The sequence below is a fragment of the Pimephales promelas genome, chromosome 3 (assembly GCF_988280905.1).
Source record: "Pimephales promelas chromosome 3, fPimPro1.hap1.1, whole genome shotgun sequence".
Taxonomy (NCBI): Eukaryota; Metazoa; Chordata; class Actinopteri; order Cypriniformes; family Leuciscidae; genus Pimephales; species Pimephales promelas.
In genome coordinates this window covers 45,803,516-45,817,107 of record NC_142771.1, presented here as the reverse complement: position 1 = coordinate 45,817,107, position 13,592 = coordinate 45,803,516, and the positions used below count along the sequence as shown (strand labels likewise).

The 13,592-nt window shown below is 47.2% G+C and overlaps 69 non-coding genes across 69 annotated transcripts; all 69 read right to left on the bottom strand.

Annotated features, from left to right (window-relative positions):
• Window positions 1-18: 18 nt before the first annotated feature.
• Window positions 19-137, bottom strand: LOC148987433 (5S ribosomal RNA). Its single transcript, XR_016167481.1, has one exon. It is a non-coding gene; the product is annotated as a 5S ribosomal RNA (ribosomal RNA).
• A 63-nt stretch (window positions 138-200) lies between these two features.
• LOC148987432 (5S ribosomal RNA) lies at window positions 201-319 on the bottom strand. The gene has a single exon (XR_016167480.1). It is a non-coding gene; the product is annotated as a 5S ribosomal RNA (ribosomal RNA).
• A 63-nt stretch (window positions 320-382) lies between these two features.
• LOC148987431 (5S ribosomal RNA) lies at window positions 383-501 on the bottom strand. The gene has a single exon (XR_016167479.1). It is a non-coding gene; the product is annotated as a 5S ribosomal RNA (ribosomal RNA).
• A 63-nt stretch (window positions 502-564) lies between these two features.
• On the bottom strand, window positions 565-683 carry LOC148987430 (5S ribosomal RNA). The gene has a single exon (XR_016167477.1). It is a non-coding gene; the product is annotated as a 5S ribosomal RNA (ribosomal RNA).
• A 63-nt stretch (window positions 684-746) lies between these two features.
• On the bottom strand, window positions 747-865 carry LOC148987429 (5S ribosomal RNA). Its single transcript, XR_016167476.1, has one exon. It is a non-coding gene; the product is annotated as a 5S ribosomal RNA (ribosomal RNA).
• Window positions 866-928: 63 nt separating this feature from the next.
• On the bottom strand, window positions 929-1,047 carry LOC148987428 (5S ribosomal RNA). Its single transcript, XR_016167475.1, has one exon. It is a non-coding gene; the product is annotated as a 5S ribosomal RNA (ribosomal RNA).
• Window positions 1,048-1,110: 63 nt separating this feature from the next.
• LOC148987427 (5S ribosomal RNA) lies at window positions 1,111-1,229 on the bottom strand. The gene has a single exon (XR_016167474.1). It is a non-coding gene; the product is annotated as a 5S ribosomal RNA (ribosomal RNA).
• Window positions 1,230-1,292: 63 nt separating this feature from the next.
• On the bottom strand, window positions 1,293-1,411 carry LOC148987426 (5S ribosomal RNA). Its single transcript, XR_016167473.1, has one exon. It is a non-coding gene; the product is annotated as a 5S ribosomal RNA (ribosomal RNA).
• Window positions 1,412-1,474: 63 nt separating this feature from the next.
• Window positions 1,475-1,593, bottom strand: LOC148987425 (5S ribosomal RNA). The gene has a single exon (XR_016163604.1). It is a non-coding gene; the product is annotated as a 5S ribosomal RNA (ribosomal RNA).
• A 63-nt stretch (window positions 1,594-1,656) lies between these two features.
• LOC148987424 (5S ribosomal RNA) lies at window positions 1,657-1,775 on the bottom strand. The gene has a single exon (XR_016167472.1). It is a non-coding gene; the product is annotated as a 5S ribosomal RNA (ribosomal RNA).
• Window positions 1,776-1,838: 63 nt separating this feature from the next.
• Window positions 1,839-1,957, bottom strand: LOC148987423 (5S ribosomal RNA). The gene has a single exon (XR_016162846.1). It is a non-coding gene; the product is annotated as a 5S ribosomal RNA (ribosomal RNA).
• Window positions 1,958-2,020: 63 nt separating this feature from the next.
• On the bottom strand, window positions 2,021-2,139 carry LOC148987422 (5S ribosomal RNA). The gene has a single exon (XR_016162845.1). It is a non-coding gene; the product is annotated as a 5S ribosomal RNA (ribosomal RNA).
• A 63-nt stretch (window positions 2,140-2,202) lies between these two features.
• On the bottom strand, window positions 2,203-2,321 carry LOC148987421 (5S ribosomal RNA). The gene has a single exon (XR_016167471.1). It is a non-coding gene; the product is annotated as a 5S ribosomal RNA (ribosomal RNA).
• Window positions 2,322-2,384: 63 nt separating this feature from the next.
• Window positions 2,385-2,503, bottom strand: LOC148987420 (5S ribosomal RNA). Its single transcript, XR_016167470.1, has one exon. It is a non-coding gene; the product is annotated as a 5S ribosomal RNA (ribosomal RNA).
• Window positions 2,504-2,673: 170 nt separating this feature from the next.
• Window positions 2,674-2,792, bottom strand: LOC148987419 (5S ribosomal RNA). The gene has a single exon (XR_016167469.1). It is a non-coding gene; the product is annotated as a 5S ribosomal RNA (ribosomal RNA).
• Window positions 2,793-2,855: 63 nt separating this feature from the next.
• On the bottom strand, window positions 2,856-2,974 carry LOC148987418 (5S ribosomal RNA). The gene has a single exon (XR_016167468.1). It is a non-coding gene; the product is annotated as a 5S ribosomal RNA (ribosomal RNA).
• A 63-nt stretch (window positions 2,975-3,037) lies between these two features.
• On the bottom strand, window positions 3,038-3,156 carry LOC148987417 (5S ribosomal RNA). The gene has a single exon (XR_016167466.1). It is a non-coding gene; the product is annotated as a 5S ribosomal RNA (ribosomal RNA).
• Window positions 3,157-3,219: 63 nt separating this feature from the next.
• Window positions 3,220-3,338, bottom strand: LOC148987416 (5S ribosomal RNA). Its single transcript, XR_016167465.1, has one exon. It is a non-coding gene; the product is annotated as a 5S ribosomal RNA (ribosomal RNA).
• A 63-nt stretch (window positions 3,339-3,401) lies between these two features.
• On the bottom strand, window positions 3,402-3,520 carry LOC148987415 (5S ribosomal RNA). Its single transcript, XR_016167464.1, has one exon. It is a non-coding gene; the product is annotated as a 5S ribosomal RNA (ribosomal RNA).
• Window positions 3,521-3,583: 63 nt separating this feature from the next.
• On the bottom strand, window positions 3,584-3,702 carry LOC148987414 (5S ribosomal RNA). The gene has a single exon (XR_016160267.1). It is a non-coding gene; the product is annotated as a 5S ribosomal RNA (ribosomal RNA).
• Window positions 3,703-3,765: 63 nt separating this feature from the next.
• On the bottom strand, window positions 3,766-3,884 carry LOC148987413 (5S ribosomal RNA). The gene has a single exon (XR_016161307.1). It is a non-coding gene; the product is annotated as a 5S ribosomal RNA (ribosomal RNA).
• Window positions 3,885-4,056: 172 nt separating this feature from the next.
• On the bottom strand, window positions 4,057-4,175 carry LOC148987412 (5S ribosomal RNA). Its single transcript, XR_016167463.1, has one exon. It is a non-coding gene; the product is annotated as a 5S ribosomal RNA (ribosomal RNA).
• Window positions 4,176-4,238: 63 nt separating this feature from the next.
• On the bottom strand, window positions 4,239-4,357 carry LOC148987411 (5S ribosomal RNA). The gene has a single exon (XR_016167462.1). It is a non-coding gene; the product is annotated as a 5S ribosomal RNA (ribosomal RNA).
• A 63-nt stretch (window positions 4,358-4,420) lies between these two features.
• On the bottom strand, window positions 4,421-4,539 carry LOC148987410 (5S ribosomal RNA). Its single transcript, XR_016167461.1, has one exon. It is a non-coding gene; the product is annotated as a 5S ribosomal RNA (ribosomal RNA).
• A 63-nt stretch (window positions 4,540-4,602) lies between these two features.
• LOC148987409 (5S ribosomal RNA) lies at window positions 4,603-4,721 on the bottom strand. Its single transcript, XR_016167460.1, has one exon. It is a non-coding gene; the product is annotated as a 5S ribosomal RNA (ribosomal RNA).
• Window positions 4,722-4,784: 63 nt separating this feature from the next.
• Window positions 4,785-4,903, bottom strand: LOC148987408 (5S ribosomal RNA). Its single transcript, XR_016167459.1, has one exon. It is a non-coding gene; the product is annotated as a 5S ribosomal RNA (ribosomal RNA).
• A 63-nt stretch (window positions 4,904-4,966) lies between these two features.
• LOC148987407 (5S ribosomal RNA) lies at window positions 4,967-5,085 on the bottom strand. The gene has a single exon (XR_016167458.1). It is a non-coding gene; the product is annotated as a 5S ribosomal RNA (ribosomal RNA).
• Window positions 5,086-5,148: 63 nt separating this feature from the next.
• Window positions 5,149-5,267, bottom strand: LOC148987406 (5S ribosomal RNA). The gene has a single exon (XR_016167457.1). It is a non-coding gene; the product is annotated as a 5S ribosomal RNA (ribosomal RNA).
• Window positions 5,268-5,330: 63 nt separating this feature from the next.
• LOC148987405 (5S ribosomal RNA) lies at window positions 5,331-5,449 on the bottom strand. The gene has a single exon (XR_016167455.1). It is a non-coding gene; the product is annotated as a 5S ribosomal RNA (ribosomal RNA).
• A 63-nt stretch (window positions 5,450-5,512) lies between these two features.
• On the bottom strand, window positions 5,513-5,631 carry LOC148987404 (5S ribosomal RNA). Its single transcript, XR_016167454.1, has one exon. It is a non-coding gene; the product is annotated as a 5S ribosomal RNA (ribosomal RNA).
• Window positions 5,632-5,694: 63 nt separating this feature from the next.
• On the bottom strand, window positions 5,695-5,813 carry LOC148987403 (5S ribosomal RNA). Its single transcript, XR_016167453.1, has one exon. It is a non-coding gene; the product is annotated as a 5S ribosomal RNA (ribosomal RNA).
• A 63-nt stretch (window positions 5,814-5,876) lies between these two features.
• Window positions 5,877-5,995, bottom strand: LOC148987402 (5S ribosomal RNA). Its single transcript, XR_016167452.1, has one exon. It is a non-coding gene; the product is annotated as a 5S ribosomal RNA (ribosomal RNA).
• A 63-nt stretch (window positions 5,996-6,058) lies between these two features.
• Window positions 6,059-6,177, bottom strand: LOC148987401 (5S ribosomal RNA). The gene has a single exon (XR_016167451.1). It is a non-coding gene; the product is annotated as a 5S ribosomal RNA (ribosomal RNA).
• Window positions 6,178-6,240: 63 nt separating this feature from the next.
• On the bottom strand, window positions 6,241-6,359 carry LOC148987400 (5S ribosomal RNA). Its single transcript, XR_016167450.1, has one exon. It is a non-coding gene; the product is annotated as a 5S ribosomal RNA (ribosomal RNA).
• A 63-nt stretch (window positions 6,360-6,422) lies between these two features.
• LOC148987399 (5S ribosomal RNA) lies at window positions 6,423-6,541 on the bottom strand. Its single transcript, XR_016160266.1, has one exon. It is a non-coding gene; the product is annotated as a 5S ribosomal RNA (ribosomal RNA).
• A 63-nt stretch (window positions 6,542-6,604) lies between these two features.
• LOC148987398 (5S ribosomal RNA) lies at window positions 6,605-6,723 on the bottom strand. The gene has a single exon (XR_016161306.1). It is a non-coding gene; the product is annotated as a 5S ribosomal RNA (ribosomal RNA).
• Window positions 6,724-6,896: 173 nt separating this feature from the next.
• LOC148987397 (5S ribosomal RNA) lies at window positions 6,897-7,015 on the bottom strand. Its single transcript, XR_016167449.1, has one exon. It is a non-coding gene; the product is annotated as a 5S ribosomal RNA (ribosomal RNA).
• A 63-nt stretch (window positions 7,016-7,078) lies between these two features.
• LOC148987396 (5S ribosomal RNA) lies at window positions 7,079-7,197 on the bottom strand. Its single transcript, XR_016167448.1, has one exon. It is a non-coding gene; the product is annotated as a 5S ribosomal RNA (ribosomal RNA).
• A 63-nt stretch (window positions 7,198-7,260) lies between these two features.
• LOC148987395 (5S ribosomal RNA) lies at window positions 7,261-7,379 on the bottom strand. Its single transcript, XR_016167447.1, has one exon. It is a non-coding gene; the product is annotated as a 5S ribosomal RNA (ribosomal RNA).
• Window positions 7,380-7,442: 63 nt separating this feature from the next.
• On the bottom strand, window positions 7,443-7,561 carry LOC148987394 (5S ribosomal RNA). Its single transcript, XR_016167446.1, has one exon. It is a non-coding gene; the product is annotated as a 5S ribosomal RNA (ribosomal RNA).
• A 63-nt stretch (window positions 7,562-7,624) lies between these two features.
• On the bottom strand, window positions 7,625-7,743 carry LOC148987393 (5S ribosomal RNA). The gene has a single exon (XR_016167444.1). It is a non-coding gene; the product is annotated as a 5S ribosomal RNA (ribosomal RNA).
• Window positions 7,744-7,806: 63 nt separating this feature from the next.
• LOC148987392 (5S ribosomal RNA) lies at window positions 7,807-7,925 on the bottom strand. Its single transcript, XR_016167443.1, has one exon. It is a non-coding gene; the product is annotated as a 5S ribosomal RNA (ribosomal RNA).
• A 63-nt stretch (window positions 7,926-7,988) lies between these two features.
• On the bottom strand, window positions 7,989-8,107 carry LOC148987391 (5S ribosomal RNA). The gene has a single exon (XR_016167442.1). It is a non-coding gene; the product is annotated as a 5S ribosomal RNA (ribosomal RNA).
• Window positions 8,108-8,170: 63 nt separating this feature from the next.
• LOC148987390 (5S ribosomal RNA) lies at window positions 8,171-8,289 on the bottom strand. Its single transcript, XR_016167441.1, has one exon. It is a non-coding gene; the product is annotated as a 5S ribosomal RNA (ribosomal RNA).
• A 63-nt stretch (window positions 8,290-8,352) lies between these two features.
• LOC148987389 (5S ribosomal RNA) lies at window positions 8,353-8,471 on the bottom strand. Its single transcript, XR_016167440.1, has one exon. It is a non-coding gene; the product is annotated as a 5S ribosomal RNA (ribosomal RNA).
• A 63-nt stretch (window positions 8,472-8,534) lies between these two features.
• Window positions 8,535-8,653, bottom strand: LOC148987388 (5S ribosomal RNA). The gene has a single exon (XR_016163379.1). It is a non-coding gene; the product is annotated as a 5S ribosomal RNA (ribosomal RNA).
• A 63-nt stretch (window positions 8,654-8,716) lies between these two features.
• LOC148987387 (5S ribosomal RNA) lies at window positions 8,717-8,835 on the bottom strand. The gene has a single exon (XR_016163947.1). It is a non-coding gene; the product is annotated as a 5S ribosomal RNA (ribosomal RNA).
• Window positions 8,836-8,898: 63 nt separating this feature from the next.
• LOC148987386 (5S ribosomal RNA) lies at window positions 8,899-9,017 on the bottom strand. The gene has a single exon (XR_016162844.1). It is a non-coding gene; the product is annotated as a 5S ribosomal RNA (ribosomal RNA).
• A 63-nt stretch (window positions 9,018-9,080) lies between these two features.
• On the bottom strand, window positions 9,081-9,199 carry LOC148987385 (5S ribosomal RNA). Its single transcript, XR_016167439.1, has one exon. It is a non-coding gene; the product is annotated as a 5S ribosomal RNA (ribosomal RNA).
• Window positions 9,200-9,262: 63 nt separating this feature from the next.
• LOC148987384 (5S ribosomal RNA) lies at window positions 9,263-9,381 on the bottom strand. Its single transcript, XR_016167438.1, has one exon. It is a non-coding gene; the product is annotated as a 5S ribosomal RNA (ribosomal RNA).
• Window positions 9,382-9,551: 170 nt separating this feature from the next.
• LOC148987383 (5S ribosomal RNA) lies at window positions 9,552-9,670 on the bottom strand. Its single transcript, XR_016167437.1, has one exon. It is a non-coding gene; the product is annotated as a 5S ribosomal RNA (ribosomal RNA).
• A 63-nt stretch (window positions 9,671-9,733) lies between these two features.
• Window positions 9,734-9,852, bottom strand: LOC148987382 (5S ribosomal RNA). The gene has a single exon (XR_016167436.1). It is a non-coding gene; the product is annotated as a 5S ribosomal RNA (ribosomal RNA).
• A 63-nt stretch (window positions 9,853-9,915) lies between these two features.
• On the bottom strand, window positions 9,916-10,034 carry LOC148987381 (5S ribosomal RNA). Its single transcript, XR_016167435.1, has one exon. It is a non-coding gene; the product is annotated as a 5S ribosomal RNA (ribosomal RNA).
• A 63-nt stretch (window positions 10,035-10,097) lies between these two features.
• On the bottom strand, window positions 10,098-10,216 carry LOC148987380 (5S ribosomal RNA). Its single transcript, XR_016167433.1, has one exon. It is a non-coding gene; the product is annotated as a 5S ribosomal RNA (ribosomal RNA).
• Window positions 10,217-10,279: 63 nt separating this feature from the next.
• LOC148987379 (5S ribosomal RNA) lies at window positions 10,280-10,398 on the bottom strand. Its single transcript, XR_016167432.1, has one exon. It is a non-coding gene; the product is annotated as a 5S ribosomal RNA (ribosomal RNA).
• Window positions 10,399-10,461: 63 nt separating this feature from the next.
• On the bottom strand, window positions 10,462-10,580 carry LOC148987378 (5S ribosomal RNA). The gene has a single exon (XR_016167431.1). It is a non-coding gene; the product is annotated as a 5S ribosomal RNA (ribosomal RNA).
• A 63-nt stretch (window positions 10,581-10,643) lies between these two features.
• Window positions 10,644-10,762, bottom strand: LOC148987377 (5S ribosomal RNA). Its single transcript, XR_016167430.1, has one exon. It is a non-coding gene; the product is annotated as a 5S ribosomal RNA (ribosomal RNA).
• A 166-nt stretch (window positions 10,763-10,928) lies between these two features.
• LOC148987376 (5S ribosomal RNA) lies at window positions 10,929-11,047 on the bottom strand. The gene has a single exon (XR_016167429.1). It is a non-coding gene; the product is annotated as a 5S ribosomal RNA (ribosomal RNA).
• Window positions 11,048-11,110: 63 nt separating this feature from the next.
• LOC148987375 (5S ribosomal RNA) lies at window positions 11,111-11,229 on the bottom strand. Its single transcript, XR_016167427.1, has one exon. It is a non-coding gene; the product is annotated as a 5S ribosomal RNA (ribosomal RNA).
• A 63-nt stretch (window positions 11,230-11,292) lies between these two features.
• Window positions 11,293-11,411, bottom strand: LOC148987374 (5S ribosomal RNA). Its single transcript, XR_016167426.1, has one exon. It is a non-coding gene; the product is annotated as a 5S ribosomal RNA (ribosomal RNA).
• A 63-nt stretch (window positions 11,412-11,474) lies between these two features.
• Window positions 11,475-11,593, bottom strand: LOC148987373 (5S ribosomal RNA). Its single transcript, XR_016167425.1, has one exon. It is a non-coding gene; the product is annotated as a 5S ribosomal RNA (ribosomal RNA).
• Window positions 11,594-11,656: 63 nt separating this feature from the next.
• On the bottom strand, window positions 11,657-11,775 carry LOC148987372 (5S ribosomal RNA). The gene has a single exon (XR_016167424.1). It is a non-coding gene; the product is annotated as a 5S ribosomal RNA (ribosomal RNA).
• Window positions 11,776-11,838: 63 nt separating this feature from the next.
• Window positions 11,839-11,957, bottom strand: LOC148987371 (5S ribosomal RNA). The gene has a single exon (XR_016167423.1). It is a non-coding gene; the product is annotated as a 5S ribosomal RNA (ribosomal RNA).
• Window positions 11,958-12,020: 63 nt separating this feature from the next.
• Window positions 12,021-12,139, bottom strand: LOC148987370 (5S ribosomal RNA). Its single transcript, XR_016167421.1, has one exon. It is a non-coding gene; the product is annotated as a 5S ribosomal RNA (ribosomal RNA).
• A 63-nt stretch (window positions 12,140-12,202) lies between these two features.
• Window positions 12,203-12,321, bottom strand: LOC148987369 (5S ribosomal RNA). The gene has a single exon (XR_016167420.1). It is a non-coding gene; the product is annotated as a 5S ribosomal RNA (ribosomal RNA).
• A 63-nt stretch (window positions 12,322-12,384) lies between these two features.
• LOC148987368 (5S ribosomal RNA) lies at window positions 12,385-12,503 on the bottom strand. Its single transcript, XR_016167419.1, has one exon. It is a non-coding gene; the product is annotated as a 5S ribosomal RNA (ribosomal RNA).
• A 63-nt stretch (window positions 12,504-12,566) lies between these two features.
• On the bottom strand, window positions 12,567-12,685 carry LOC148987367 (5S ribosomal RNA). The gene has a single exon (XR_016167418.1). It is a non-coding gene; the product is annotated as a 5S ribosomal RNA (ribosomal RNA).
• Window positions 12,686-12,748: 63 nt separating this feature from the next.
• Window positions 12,749-12,867, bottom strand: LOC148987366 (5S ribosomal RNA). Its single transcript, XR_016167417.1, has one exon. It is a non-coding gene; the product is annotated as a 5S ribosomal RNA (ribosomal RNA).
• A 63-nt stretch (window positions 12,868-12,930) lies between these two features.
• On the bottom strand, window positions 12,931-13,049 carry LOC148987365 (5S ribosomal RNA). The gene has a single exon (XR_016167416.1). It is a non-coding gene; the product is annotated as a 5S ribosomal RNA (ribosomal RNA).
• Window positions 13,050-13,592: the final 543 nt, after the last annotated feature.

Below are 13,592 nucleotides of genomic sequence, written 5' to 3'. Positions count from 1 at the left end.
GGGTAGTAAACTATATAAAGCTTACAGCACCTGGTATTCCCAGGCGGTCTCCCATCCAAGTACTAACCAGGCCCGACCCTGCTTAGCTTCCGAGATCAGACGAGTTCGGGCGTTCTCAAGGTGGTATGGCCGTAAGCGAAATCTGCTGCCAAAATTGGGCTATTTGAATAGTTAAAACATTAGGGTAGTAAACTATATAAAGCTTACAGCACCTGGTATTCCCAGGCGGTCTCCCATCCAAGTACTAACCAGGCCCGACCCTGCTTAGCTTCCGAGATCAGACGAGTTCGGGCGTTCTCAAGGTGGTATGGCCGTAAGCGAAATCTGCTGCCAAAATTGGGCTATTTGAATGGTTAGAACATTAGGGTAGTAAACTATATAAAGCTTACAGCACCTGGTATTCCCAGGCGGTCTCCCATCCAAGTACTAACCAGGCCCGACCCTGCTTAGCTTCCGAGATCAGACGAGTTCGGGCGTTCTCAAGGTGGTATGGCCGTAAGCGAAATCTGCTGCCAAAATTGGGCTATTTGAATAGTTAAAACATTAGGGTAGTAAACTATATAAAGCTTACAGCACCTGGTATTCCCAGGCGGTCTCCCATCCAAGTACTAACCAGGCCCGACCCTGCTTAGCTTCCGAGATCAGACGAGTTCGGGCGTTCTCAAGGTGGTATGGCCGTAAGCGAAATCTGCTGCCAAAATTGGGCTATTTGAATGGTTAGAACATTAGGGTAGTAAACTATATAAAGCTTACAGCACCTGGTATTCCCAGGCGGTCTCCCATCCAAGTACTAACCAGGCCCGACCCTGCTTAGCTTCCGAGATCAGACGAGTTCGGGCGTTCTCAAGGTGGTATGGCCGTAAGCGAAATCTGCTGCCAAAATTGGGCTATTTGAATGGTTAGAACATTAGGGTAGTAAACTATATAAAGCTTACAGCACCTGGTATTCCCAGGCGGTCTCCCATCCAAGTACTAACCAGGCCCGACCCTGCTTAGCTTCCGAGATCAGACGAGTTCGGGCGTTCTCAAGGTGGTATGGCCGTAAGCGAAATCTGCTGCCAAAATTGGGCTATTTGAATAGTTAAAACATTAGGGTAGTAAACTATATAAAGCTTACAGCACCTGGTATTCCCAGGCGGTCTCCCATCCAAGTACTAACCAGGCCCGACCCTGCTTAGCTTCCGAGATCAGACGAGTTCGGGCGTTCTCAAGGTGGTATGGCCGTAAGCGAAATCTGCTGCCAAAATTGGGCTATTTGAATGGTTAGAACATTAGGGTAGTAAACTACATAAAGCTTACAGCACCTGGTATTCCCAGGCGGTCTCCCATCCAAGTACTAACCAGGCCCGACCCTGCTTAGCTTCCGAGATCAGACGAGTTCGGGCGTTCTCAAGGTGGTATGGCCGTAAGCGAAATCTGCTGCCAAAATTGGGCTATTTGAATGGTTAGAACATTAGGGTAGTAAACTATATAAAGCTTAGAGCACCTGGTATTCCCAGGCGGTCTCCCATCCAAGTACTAACCAGGCCCGACCCTGCTTAGCTTCCGAGATCAGACGAGTTCGGGCGTTCTCAAGGTGGTATGGCCGTAAGCGAAATCTGCTGCCAAAATTGGGCTATTTGAATGGTTAGAACATTAGGGTAGTAAACTATATAAAGCTTACAGCACCTGGTATTCCCAGGCGGTCTCCCATCCAAGTACTAACCAGGCCCGACCCTGCTTAGCTTCCGAGATCAGACGAGTTCGGGCGTTCTCAAGGTGGTATGGCCGTAAGCGAAATCTGCTGCCAAAATTGGGCTATTTGAATGGTTAGAACATTAGGGTAGTAAACTACATAAAGCTTACAGCACCTGGTATTCCCAGGCGGTCTCCCATCCAAGTACTAACCAGGCCCGACCCTGCTTAGCTTCCGAGATCAGACGAGTTCGGGCGTTCTCAAGGTGGTATGGTCGTAAGCGAAATCTCCTGCCAAAATTGGGCTATTTGAATGGTTAGAACATTAGGGTAGTAAACTACATAAAGCTTACAGCACCTGGTATTCCCAGGCGGTCTCCCATCCAAGTACTAACCAGGCCCGACCCTGCTTAGCTTCCGAGATCAGACGAGTTCGGGCGTTCTCAAGGTGGTATGGTCGTAAGCGAAATCTCCTGCCAAAATTGGGCTATTTGAATGGTTAGAACATTAGGGTAGTAAACTACATAAAGCTTACAGCACCTGGTATTCCCAGGCGGTCTCCCATCCAAGTACTAACCAGGCCCGACCCTGCTTAGCTTCCGAGATCAGACGAGTTCGGGCGTTCTCAAGGTGGTATGGCCGTAAGCGAAATCTGCTGCCAAAATTGGGCTATTTGAATGGTTAGAACATTAGGGTAGTAAACTACATAAAGCTTACAGCACCTGGTATTCCCAGGCGGTCTCCCATCCAAGTACTAACCAGGCCCGACCCTGCTTAGCTTCCGAGATCAGACGAGTTCGGGCGTTCTCAAGGTGGTATGGCCGTAAGCGAAATCTGCAGCCAAAATTGGGCTATTTGAAGAAGAAAAAAAAGAGACTCTTTCAGGCTTTCTGAAGAAACTGAGAGACTATTTCAGGAATTTTGAGGGGAAAAAAGACAATTTAGGATTTTTGAAACATTTCATTGACTCTTTTTTTTTTTTTTTTTTTTAAACAATAAAGCTTACAGCACCTGGTATTCCCAGGCGGTCTCCCATCCAAGTACTAACCAGGCCCGACCCTGCTTAGCTTCCGAGATCAGACGAGTTCGGGCGTTCTCAAGGTGGTATGGCCGTAAGCGAAATCTGCTGCCAAAATTGGGCTATTTGAATAGTTAAAACATTAGGGTAGTAAACTATATAAAGCTTACAGCACCTGGTATTCCCAGGCGGTCTCCCATCCAAGTACTAACCAGGCCCGACCCTGCTTAGCTTCCGAGATCAGACGAGTTCGGGCGTTCTCAAGGTGGTATGGCCGTAAGCGAAATCTGCTGCCAAAATTGGGCTATTTGAATAGTTAAAACATTAGGGTAGTAAACTATATAAAGCTTACAGCACCTGGTATTCCCAGGCGGTCTCCCATCCAAGTACTAACCAGGCCCGACCCTGCTTAGCTTCCGAGATCAGACGAGTTCGGGCGTTCTCAAGGTGGTATGGCCGTAAGCGAAATCTGCTGCCAAAATTGGGCTATTTGAATGGTTAGAACATTAGGGTAGTAAACTATATAAAGCTTACAGCACCTGGTATTCCCAGGCGGTCTCCCATCCAAGTACTAACCAGGCCCGACCCTGCTTAGCTTCCGAGATCAGACGAGTTCGGGCGTTCTCAAGGTGGTATGGCCGTAAGCGAAATCTGCTGCCAAAATTGGGCTATTTGAATAGTTAAAACATTAGGGTAGTAAACTATATAAAGCTTACAGCACCTGGTATTCCCAGGCGGTCTCCCATCCAAGTACTAACCAGGCCCGACCCTGCTTAGCTTCCGAGATCAGACGAGTTCGGGCGTTCTCAAGGTGGTATGGCCGTAAGCGAAATCTGCTGCCAAAATTGGGCTATTTGAATGGTTAGAACATTAGGGTAGTAAACTATATAAAGCTTACAGCACCTGGTATTCCCAGGCGGTCTCCCATCGAAGTACTAACCAGGCCCGACCCTGCTTAGCTTCCGAGATCAGACGAGTTCGGGCGTTCTCAAGGTGGTATGGCCGTAAGCGAAATCTGCTGCCAAAATTGGGCTATTTGAATGGTTAGAACATTAGGGTAGTAAACTACATAAAGCTTACAGCACCTGGTATTCCCAGGCGGTCTCCCATCCAAGTACTAACCAGGCCCGACCCTGCTTAGCTTCCGAGATCAGACGAGTTCGGGCGTTCTCAAGATGGTATGGCCGTAAGCGAAATCTGCAGCCAAAATTGGGCTATTTGAAGAAGAAAAAAAAAGAGACTCTTTCAGGCTTTCTGAAGAAACTGAGAGACTATTTCAGGAATTTTGAGGGGAAAAAAGACAATTTAGGATTTTTGAAACATTTCATTGACTCTTTTTTTTTTTTTTTTTTTTTAAACAATAAAGCTTACAGCACCTGGTATTCCCAGGCGGTCTCCCATCCAAGTACTAACCAGGCCCGACCCTGCTTAGCTTCCGAGATCAGACGAGTTCGGGCGTTCTCAAGGTGGTATGGCCGTAAGCGAAATCTGCTGCCAAAATTGGGCTATTTGAATAGTTAAAACATTAGGGTAGTAAACTATATAAAGCTTACAGCACCTGGTATTCCCAGGCGGTCTCCCATCCAAGTACTAACCAGGCCCGACCCTGCTTAGCTTCCGAGATCAGACGAGTTCGGGCGTTCTCAAGGTGGTATGGCCGTAAGCGAAATCTGCTGCCAAAATTGGGCTATTTGAATGGTTAGAACATTAGGGTAGTAAACTATATAAAGCTTACAGCACCTGGTATTCCCAGGCGGTCTCCCATCCAAGTACTAACCAGGCCCGACCCTGCTTAGCTTCCGAGATCAGACGAGTTCGGGCGTTCTCAAGGTGGTATGGCCGTAAGCGAAATCTGCTGCCAAAATTGGGCTATTTGAATAGTTAAAACATTAGGGTAGTAAACTATATAAAGCTTACAGCACCTGGTATTCCCAGGCGGTCTCCCATCCAAGTACTAACCAGGCCCGACCCTGCTTAGCTTCCGAGATCAGACGAGTTCGGGCGTTCTCAAGGTGGTATGGCCGTAAGCGAAATCTGCTGCCAAAATTGGGCTATTTGAATGGTTAGAACATTAGGGTAGTAAACTATATAAAGCTTACAGCACCTGGTATTCCCAGGCGGTCTCCCATCCAAGTACTAACCAGGCCCGACCCTGCTTAGCTTCCGAGATCAGACGAGTTCGGGCGTTCTCAAGGTGGTATGGCCGTAAGCGAAATCTGCTGCCAAAATTGGGCTATTTGAATGGTTAGAACATTAGGGTAGTAAACTATATAAAGCTTACAGCACCTGGTATTCCCAGGCGGTCTCCCATCCAAGTACTAACCAGGCCCGACCCTGCTTAGCTTCCGAGATCAGACGAGTTCGGGCGTTCTCAAGGTGGTATGGCCGTAAGCGAAATCTGCTGCCAAAATTGGGCTATTTGAATAGTTAAAACATTAGGGTAGTAAACTATATAAAGCTTACAGCACCTGGTATTCCCAGGCGGTCTCCCATCCAAGTACTAACCAGGCCCGACCCTGCTTAGCTTCCGAGATCAGACGAGTTCGGGCGTTCTCAAGGTGGTATGGCCGTAAGCGAAATCTGCTGCCAAAATTGGGCTATTTGAATGGTTAGAACATTAGGGTAGTAAACTACATAAAGCTTACAGCACCTGGTATTCCCAGGCGGTCTCCCATCCAAGTACTAACCAGGCCCGACCCTGCTTAGCTTCCGAGATCAGACGAGTTCGGGCGTTCTCAAGGTGGTATGGCCGTAAGCGAAATCTGCTGCCAAAATTGGGCTATTTGAATGGTTAGAACATTAGGGTAGTAAACTATATAAAGCTTACAGCACCTGGTATTCCCAGGCGGTCTCCCATCCAAGTACTAACCAGGCCCGACCCTGCTTAGCTTCCGAGATCAGACGAGTTCGGGCGTTCTCAAGGTGGTATGGCCGTAAGCGAAATCTGCTGCCAAAATTGGGCTATTTGAATAGTTAAAACATTAGGGTAGTAAACTATATAAAGCTTACAGCACCTGGTATTCCCAGGCGGTCTCCCATCCAAGTACTAACCAGGCCCGACCCTGCTTAGCTTCCGAGATCAGACGAGTTCGGGCGTTCTCAAGGTGGTATGGCCGTAAGCGAAATCTGCTGCCAAAATTGGGCTATTTGAATAGTTAAAACATTAGGGTAGTAAACTATATAAAGCTTACAGCACCTGGTATTCCCAGGCGGTCTCCCATCCAAGTACTAACCAGGCCCGACCCTGCTTAGCTTCCGAGATCAGACGAGTTCGGGCGTTCTCAAGGTGGTATGGCCGTAAGCGAAATCTGCTGCCAAAATTGGGCTATTTGAATGGTTAGAACATTAGGGTAGTAAACTATATAAAGCTTACAGCACCTGGTATTCCCAGGCGGTCTCCCATCCAAGTACTAACCAGGCCCGACCCTGCTTAGCTTCCGAGATCAGACGAGTTCGGGCGTTCTCAAGGTGGTATGGCCGTAAGCGAAATCTGCTGCCAAAATTGGGCTATTTGAATAGTTAAAACATTAGGGTAGTAAACTATATAAAGCTTACAGCACCTGGTATTCCCAGGCGGTCTCCCATCCAAGTACTAACCAGGCCCGACCCTGCTTAGCTTCCGAGATCAGACGAGTTCGGGCGTTCTCAAGGTGGTATGGCCGTAAGCGAAATCTGCTGCCAAAATTGGGCTATTTGAATGGTTAGAACATTAGGGTAGTAAACTATATAAAGCTTACAGCACCTGGTATTCCCAGGCGGTCTCCCATCGAAGTACTAACCAGGCCCGACCCTGCTTAGCTTCCGAGATCAGACGAGTTCGGGCGTTCTCAAGGTGGTATGGCCGTAAGCGAAATCTGCTGCCAAAATTGGGCTATTTGAATGGTTAGAACATTAGGGTAGTAAACTACATAAAGCTTACAGCACCTGGTATTCCCAGGCGGTCTCCCATCCAAGTACTAACCAGGCCCGACCCTGCTTAGCTTCCGAGATCAGACGAGTTCGGGCGTTCTCAAGATGGTATGGCCGTAAGCGAAATCTGCAGCCAAAATTGGGCTATTTGAAGAAGAAAAAAAAAGAGACTCTTTCAGGCTTTCTGAAGAAACTGAGAGACTATTTCAGGAATTTTGAGGGGAAAAAAGACAATTTAGGATTTTTGAAACATTTCATTGACTCTTTTTTTTTTTTTTTTTTTTTTAAACAATAAAGCTTACAGCACCTGGTATTCCCAGGCGGTCTCCCATCCAAGTACTAACCAGGCCCGACCCTGCTTAGCTTCCGAGATCAGACGAGTTCGGGCGTTCTCAAGGTGGTATGGCCGTAAGCGAAATCTGCTGCCAAAATTGGGCTATTTGAATAGTTAAAACATTAGGGTAGTAAACTATATAAAGCTTACAGCACCTGGTATTCCCAGGCGGTCTCCCATCCAAGTACTAACCAGGCCCGACCCTGCTTAGCTTCCGAGATCAGACGAGTTCGGGCGTTCTCAAGGTGGTATGGCCGTAAGCGAAATCTGCTGCCAAAATTGGGCTATTTGAATGGTTAGAACATTAGGGTAGTAAACTATATAAAGCTTACAGCACCTGGTATTCCCAGGCGGTCTCCCATCCAAGTACTAACCAGGCCCGACCCTGCTTAGCTTCCGAGATCAGACGAGTTCGGGCGTTCTCAAGGTGGTATGGCCGTAAGCGAAATCTGCTGCCAAAATTGGGCTATTTGAATAGTTAAAACATTAGGGTAGTAAACTATATAAAGCTTACAGCACCTGGTATTCCCAGGCGGTCTCCCATCCAAGTACTAACCAGGCCCGACCCTGCTTAGCTTCCGAGATCAGACGAGTTCGGGCGTTCTCAAGGTGGTATGGCCGTAAGCGAAATCTGCTGCCAAAATTGGGCTATTTGAATGGTTAGAACATTAGGGTAGTAAACTATATAAAGCTTACAGCACCTGGTATTCCCAGGCGGTCTCCCATCCAAGTACTAACCAGGCCCGACCCTGCTTAGCTTCCGAGATCAGACGAGTTCGGGCGTTCTCAAGGTGGTATGGCCGTAAGCGAAATCTGCTGCCAAAATTGGGCTATTTGAATGGTTAGAACATTAGGGTAGTAAACTATATAAAGCTTACAGCACCTGGTATTCCCAGGCGGTCTCCCATCCAAGTACTAACCAGGCCCGACCCTGCTTAGCTTCCGAGATCAGACGAGTTCGGGCGTTCTCAAGGTGGTATGGCCGTAAGCGAAATCTGCTGCCAAAATTGGGCTATTTGAATAGTTAAAACATTAGGGTAGTAAACTATATAAAGCTTACAGCACCTGGTATTCCCAGGCGGTCTCCCATCCAAGTACTAACCAGGCCCGACCCTGCTTAGCTTCCGAGATCAGACGAGTTCGGGCGTTCTCAAGGTGGTATGGCCGTAAGCGAAATCTGCTGCCAAAATTGGGCTATTTGAATGGTTAGAACATTAGGGTAGTAAACTACATAAAGCTTACAGCACCTGGTATTCCCAGGCGGTCTCCCATCCAAGTACTAACCAGGCCCGACCCTGCTTAGCTTCCGAGATCAGACGAGTTCGGGCGTTCTCAAGGTGGTATGGCCGTAAGCGAAATCTGCTGCCAAAATTGGGCTATTTGAATGGTTAGAACATTAGGGTAGTAAACTATATAAAGCTTACAGCACCTGGTATTCCCAGGCGGTCTCCCATCCAAGTACTAACCAGGCCCGACCCTGCTTAGCTTCCGAGATCAGACGAGTTCGGGCGTTCTCAAGGTGGTATGGCCGTAAGCGAAATCTGCTGCCAAAATTGGGCTATTTGAATGGTTAGAACATTAGGGTAGTAAACTATATAAAGCTTAAAGCACCTGGTATTCCCAGGCGGTCTCCCATCCAAGTACTAACCAGGCCCGACCCTGCTTAGCTTCCGAGATCAGACGAGTTCGGGCGTTCTCAAGGTGGTATGGCCGTAAGCGAAATCTGCTGCCAAAATTGGGCTATTTGAATGGTTAGAACATTAGGGTAGTAAACTACATAAAGCTTACAGCACCTGGTATTCCCAGGCGGTCTCCCATCCAAGTACTAACCAGGCCCGACCCTGCTTAGCTTCCGAGATCAGACGAGTTCGGGCGTTCTCAAGGTGGTACGGTCGTAAGCGAAATCTCCTGCCAAAATTGGGCTATTTGAATGGTTAGAACATTAGGGTAGTAAACTACATAAAGCTTACAGCACCTGGTATTCCCAGGCGGTCTCCCATCCAAGTACTAACCAGGCCCGACCCTGCTTAGCTTCCGAGATCAGACGAGTTCGGGCGTTCTCAAGGTGGTATGGTCGTAAGCGAAATCTCCTGCCAAAATTGGGCTATTTGAATGGTTAGAACATTAGGGTAGTAAACTACATAAAGCTTACAGCACCTGGTATTCCCAGGCGGTCTCCCATCCAAGTACTAACCAGGCCCGACCCTGCTTAGCTTCCGAGATCAGACGAGTTCGGGCGTTCTCAAGGTGGTATGGCCGTAAGCGAAATCTGCTGCCAAAATTGGGCTATTTGAATGGTTAGAACATTAGGGTAGTAAACTACATAAAGCTTACAGCACCTGGTATTCCCAGGCGGTCTCCCATCCAAGTACTAACCAGGCCCGACCCTGCTTAGCTTCCGAGATCAGACGAGTTCGGGCGTTCTCAAGGTGGTATGGCCGTAAGCGAAATCTGCAGCCAAAATTGGGCTATTTGAAGAAGAAAAAAAAGAGACTCTTTCAGGCTTTCTGAAGAAACTGAGAAACTATTTCAGGAATTTTGAGGGGAAAAAAGACAATTTAGGATTTTTGAAACATTTCATTGACTCTTTTTTTTTTTTTTTTTTTTAAACAATAAAGCTTACAGCACCTGGTATTCCCAGGCGGTCTCCCATCCAAGTACTAACCAGGCCCGACCCTGCTTAGCTTCCGAGATCAGACGAGTTCGGGCGTTCTCAAGGTGGTATGGCCGTAAGCGAAATCTGCTGCCAAAATTGGGCTATTTGAATAGTTAAAACATTAGGGTAGTAAACTATATAAAGCTTACAGCACCTGGTATTCCCAGGCGGTCTCCCATCCAAGTACTAACCAGGCCCGACCCTGCTTAGCTTCCGAGATCAGACGAGTTCGGGCGTTCTCAAGGTGGTATGGCCGTAAGCGAAATCTGCTGCCAAAATTGGGCTATTTGAATAGTTAAAACATTAGGGTAGTAAACTATATAAAGCTTACAGCACCTGGTATTCCCAGGCGGTCTCCCATCCAAGTACTAACCAGGCCCGACCCTGCTTAGCTTCCGAGATCAGACGAGTTCGGGCGTTCTCAAGGTGGTATGGCCGTAAGCGAAATCTGCTGCCAAAATTGGGCTATTTGAATGGTTAGAACATTAGGGTAGTAAACTATATAAAGCTTACAGCACCTGGTATTCCCAGGCGGTCTCCCATCCAAGTACTAACCAGGCCCGACCCTGCTTAGCTTCCGAGATCAGACGAGTTCGGGCGTTCTCAAGGTGGTATGGCCGTAAGCGAAATCTGCTGCCAAAATTGGGCTATTTGAATAGTTAAAACATTAGGGTAGTAAACTATATAAAGCTTACAGCACCTGGTATTCCCAGGCGGTCTCCCATCCAAGTACTAACCAGGCCCGACCCTGCTTAGCTTCCGAGATCAGACGAGTTCGGGCGTTCTCAAGGTGGTATGGCCGTAAGCGAAATCTGCTGCCAAAATTGGGCTATTTGAATGGTTAGAACATTAGGGTAGTAAACTATATAAAGCTTACAGCACCTGGTATTCCCAGGCGGTCTCCCATCCAAGTACTAACCAGGCCCGACCCTGCTTAGCTTCCGAGATCAGACGAGTTCGGGCGTTCTCAAGGTGGTATGGCCGTAAGCGAAATCTGCTGCCAAAATTTGGCTATTTGAATGGTTAGAACATTAGGGTAGTAAACTACATAAAGCTTACAGCACCTGGTATTCCCAGGCGGTCTCCCATCCAAGTACTAACCAGGCCCGACCCTGCTTAGCTTCCGAGATCAGACGAGTTCGGGCGTTCTCAAGGTGGTATGGCCGTAAGCGAAATCTGCAGCCAAAATTGGGCTATTTGAAGAAGAAAAAAAAGAGACTCTTTCAGGCTTTCTGAAGAAACTGAGAGACTATTTCAGGAATTTTGAGGGGAAAAAAGACAATTTAGGATTTTTGAAACATTTCATTGACTCTTTTTTTTTTTTTTTTAAACAATAAAGCTTACAGCACCTGGTATTCCCAGGCGGTCTCCCATCCAAGTACTAACCAGGCCCGACCCTGCTTAGCTTCCGAGATCAGACGAGTTCGGGCGTTCTCAAGGTGGTATGGCCGTAAGCGAAATCTGCTGCCAAAATTGGGCTATTTGAATAGTTAAAACATTAGGGTAGTAAACTATATAAAGCTTACAGCACCTGGTATTCCCAGGCGGTCTCCCATCCAAGTACTAACCAGGCCCGACCCTGCTTAGCTTCCGAGATCAGACGAGTTCGGGCGTTCTCAAGGTGGTATGGCCGTAAGCGAAATCTGCTGCCAAAATTGGGCTATTTGAATAGTTAAAACCTTAGGGTAGTAAACTATATAAAGCTTACAGCACCTGGTATTCCCAGGCGGTCTCCCATCCAAGTACTAACCAGGCCCGACCCTGCTTAGCTTCCGAGATCAGACGAGTTCGGGCGTTCTCAAGGTGGTATGGCCGTAAGCGAAATCTGCTGCCAAAATTGGGCTATTTGAATGGTTAGAACATTAGGGTAGTAAACTATATAAAGCTTACAGCACCTGGTATTCCCAGGCGGTCTCCCATCCAAGTACTAACCAGGCCCGACCCTGCTTAGCTTCCGAGATCAGACGAGTTCGGGCGTTCTCAAGGTGGTATGGCCGTAAGCGAAATCTGCTGCCAAAATTGGGCTATTTGAATAGTTAAAACATTAGGGTAGTAAACTATATAAAGCTTACAGCACCTGGTATTCCCAGGCGGTCTCCCATCCAAGTACTAACCAGGCCCGACCCTGCTTAGCTTCCGAGATCAGACGAGTTCGGGCGTTCTCAAGGTGGTATGGCCGTAAGCGAAATCTGCTGCCAAAATTGGGCTATTTGAATGGTTAGAACATTAGGGTAGTAAACTATATAAAGCTTACAGCACCTGGTATTCCCAGGCGGTCTCCCATCCAAGTACTAACCAGGCCCGACCCTGCTTAGCTTCCGAGATCAGACGAGTTCGGGCGTTCTCAAGGTGGTATGGCCGTAAGCGAAATCTGCTGCCAAAATTGGGCTATTTGAATAGTTAAAACATTAGGGTAGTAAACTATATAAAGCTTACAGCACCTGGTATTCCCAGGCGGTCTCCCATCCAAGTACTAACCAGGCCCGACCCTGCTTAGCTTCCGAGATCAGACGAGTTCGGGCGTTCTCAAGGTGGTATGGCCGTAAGCGAAATCTGCTGCCAAAATTGGGCTATTTGAATGGTTAGAACATTAGGGTAGTAAACTATATAAAGCTTACAGCACCTGGTATTCCCAGGCGGTCTCCCATCCAAGTACTAACCAGGCCCGACCCTGCTTAGCTTCCGAGATCAGACGAGTTCGGGCGTTCTCAAGGTGGTATGGCCGTAAGCGAAATCTGCTGCCAAAATTGGGCTATTTGAATAGTTAAAACATTAGGGTAGTAAACTATATAAAGCTTACAGCACCTGGTATTCCCAGGCGGTCTCCCATCCAAGTACTAACCAGGCCCGACCCTGCTTAGCTTCCGAGATCAGACGAGTTCGGGCGTTCTCAAGGTGGTATGGCCGTAAGCGAAATCTGCTGCCAAAATTGGGCTATTTGAATGGTTAGAACATTAGGGTAGTAAACTATATAAAGCTTACAGCACCTGGTATTCCCAGGCGGTCTCCCATCCAAGTACTAACCAGGCCCGACCCTGCTTAGCTTCCGAGATCAGACGAGTTCGGGCGTTCTCAAGGTGGTATGGCCGTAAGCGAAATCTGCTGCCAAAATTGGGCTATTTGAATGGTTAGAACATTAGGGTAGTAAACTATATAAAGCTTACAGCACCTGGTATTCCCAGGCGGTCTCCCATCCAAGTACTAACCAGGCCCGACCCTGCTTAGCTTCCGAGATCAGACGAGTTCGGGCGTTCTCAAGGTGGTATGGCCGTAAGCGAAATCTGCTGCCAAAATTGGGCTATTTGAATAGTTAAAACATTAGGGTAGTAAACTATATAAAGCTTACAGCACCTGGTATTCCCAGGCGGTCTCCCATCCAAGTACTAACCAGGCCCGACCCTGCTTAGCTTCCGAGATCAGACGAGTTCGGGCGTTCTCAAGGTGGTATGGCCGTAAGCGAAATCTGCTGCCAAAATTGGGCTATTTGAATGGTTAGAACATTAGGGTAGTAAACTACATAAAGCTTACAGCACCTGGTATTCCCAGGCGGTCTCCCATCCAAGTACTAACCAGGCCCGACCCTGCTTAGCTTCCGAGATCAGACGAGTTCGGGCGTTCTTTTTTTTTTTTTTTTTTTTTTTTTTGTAGTAAACTATATAAAGCTTACAGCACCTGGTATTCCCAGGCGGTCTCCCATCCAAGTACTAACCAGGCCCGACCCTGCTTAGCTTCCGAGATCAGACGAGTTCGGGCGTTCTTTTTTTTTTTTTTTTTTTTTTTTTTATTAAGAAATTTCAATCAATAAAATACAATAAAAATGAATACAATAAAAAATACATATTTTCCAAACATTGTGAAGTTAAACATTGCATATCTTCCATTTGCATACATGATTTATAAAACTTCTTTATCTCCCGGCAGCTTCCACATTAGATCTTTTAAAACACAACGAACTTTTGGGGTAAGAACATCATAAAAAGCATGCAACATATTTTCACCTT